Raw genomic sequence first — 2,397 nt, 5'->3', positions numbered from 1 at the left:
TGTGTGTGTGTGTGTGTGTGTAAATATATCAAGTAGAGTGTATGGGCCAATGAATGTCTCTCTCTCTCTTTTTCTGGAGTGCAGTGGCATAATCATGGCTCACTAAAGCCTCAAACTCCTGGGCTCAAGTGATACTTCCACTTCAGCCTCCTGAGTAGCTGGGACCACAGGCGTGCACCACCACACCCAGCTAACTTAAAAGTTTTTGTAGAGATAGAGTCTCTCTATGTTGCCCAGATTGGCCTTGAACTCCTGGGCTCAAGCAATCCTCCTGCCTCAACCTCCTAAAGTGCTGGGATTACAGGTATCAGCCACCGTGCCTGGCCCTAAATGTCTCTTAATGGCAACTAATAGGTAGATGATGCCCAGTAACAGGTTTATGATATATTTGTCTATATAGACAAACATGTAGTACCCCCAACTTTTTCCTTTTTCTCCTAGAAAGAAAAAGCATATTTTCTTTCCTTCCGGTAGATGTACTTTTCCCTATTCCTTCCATTAAGTACAACCAAAACCCCTGAATATTATATATTAAACAAACAGAAGAAGACTCTGAAAGGTGGGAAAAAAGGAGGGCAGAATATCTATGGACTGCAGGATCTGAAGAACAACATTGCAGTGACTTACTTTGTTTTTATTTTTGACTCATATACACCAGACTTGGAGTTGAAAAAGGTAGCAACCTGGAAATGCCAACAGTAGTCAAAAAAGCCCAACCAAAGCCTGCTCTCTTTAGCCAAAGAACCATGGAAGGGGCAGCCTAGCAAGATGGAAAAGTTTTAAACATTGCTATGGATTGCATTGTGTCTCCCCCAAATTCATGTCGAAGCCTTAACTCCCAGTGTAATTGTATTTGGAGACGGGGCCTTTGGGACATAATTAGGGTTAGATGAAGTAATGAGAATAAGGCCCTCATGATGGAATCAGCAGCTTTGTAAGAAGAATGGTGGGGTTGGGTGTGGTGGCTCACATCTGTAATCCCAGCGCTTTGGGAGGCCGAGGTGGGAAGATCACTTGAGGTCAGGAGTTCAAGACCAGTCTGGCCAACATGGTGAGACCTCATCTCTACCAGAAAATACAAAAATTAGCCGGGCGTGGTGGTGCACATCTGTAATCCCAGCTACTCGTGAGGCTGAGGCATGAGAATCGCTTGAGCATGGGAGGTGAAGGGTACAGTGAGCCAAGATTGTGGGCACTGCACTCCAGCTTGGGAGACAGACTGAGACCCTGTCAAAAAAAAAAAAAAAGGAGTGGAGAGAGATCATTTTCTCTGCCATGTGAAGACACAGTGAGAAGCCGATCATCTGCAACCTAGAAGAGAGCCCTTGCCAGGAACTAAATTGGTTAGCACCTTGATCTGGAACGCCCTAACTTCCAGAACTGGGAAACATAAATGTCTGTTGTTGAAGCCACCAGTCTATATTTTGTTGTAGCAGCCTGAGAAGACTAATACAATAACTGCTGTACTCCAGCCAAACAGCACAGCAAACCCTTTGACCCCCAACCATACCAACAAAGGCTGAGCGGGGAGCCGACGATTCCACCCTTATGAGGCTATAATGAGGCACCTCACCCACCAGGGTTGTGTCAGAGAAGGTCAAGTAGAGAGTCAATAATAAGTCCGCTCTCCACCTGGCCCCCATGGTATCAGTGAAGACCATGTGGGAAGCCTACACTTATACCCCCAAAAGGCAGTAATGAAGTGCTCCTCTTCATTCCTGCTCAGTGGTATCAGAGAAGGACTAGCAGAGAGTCTAGACTTTTACCATCATCCAATGGTAATAAGGCAACCCCCATCTCAGTGTCAGTGGAGACCACCTGGGGAGCCAGGACGCCAACATCTGCCCAGCAATAATGAGAAGTGTAACTAAGATGTCAACAGAGGCTGAGTGAACCTAGTCTTCTGCCTCCATCTGGCAGTAACGGGATGGTGTCTTTCCTCCTCTGCTGGAGTAATGTCAAAAAAAGCCAGCTAAAATACAGGGTTAACATAAAATTGATAACCTTATAAAAATGTCCAAGTTTCAGCTGAAAATCACTAATCATAACAAGAGCCAGGAAGTTCTCAAATGAAATGAAGAAAAGTCAATCAATAAATGCCAGTACCAATATGACAGAGATGGTAGAATTATATGACAAAGATGTCAAAGTAGCCTTACAAAAATGCTTCAAAAGGAATTCTGAACACAGTTGAAACAAATTAGAAAGTAGAAAGCCTCAGGAAACAAATATAATATATAAAGATGAACCAAATGAAAATTTTAAAACTTTAACACAATAAGTGAGATTAAAAGTCAGTGGTTGGACATAATACCAGGATAGGGAGGGAACAGAGAAGAAAAAAAATTAGTGAAAGGAAGATAGAATAATAAAAACTACTCAAACTTAACAACAAAG

General features: G+C 43.2%; 1 long non-coding RNA gene across 1 annotated transcript in view; it reads left to right on the top strand.

The window, feature by feature from the left end:
* The window catches only part of LOC105529070, a 28,400-nt gene extending 26,402 nt beyond the window's left edge, over nucleotides 1–1,998 (top strand). The window contains exon 2 of the long non-coding RNA XR_001004448.1: nucleotides 659–1,998. This is a non-coding gene — a long non-coding RNA (uncharacterized LOC105529070). The remainder of the gene's footprint in view (nucleotides 1–658) is intronic.
* Nucleotides 1,999–2,397: the final 399 nt, after the last annotated feature.

The sequence above is a fragment of the Mandrillus leucophaeus genome, unplaced genomic scaffold, assembly GCF_000951045.1.
Source record: "Mandrillus leucophaeus isolate KB7577 unplaced genomic scaffold, Mleu.le_1.0 Scaffold747, whole genome shotgun sequence".
Lineage (NCBI taxonomy): Eukaryota > Metazoa > Chordata > Mammalia > Primates > Cercopithecidae > Mandrillus > Mandrillus leucophaeus.
Note: the sequence above shows the minus strand (reverse complement) of the source record. Positions and strands in the feature narration are given on the sequence as shown.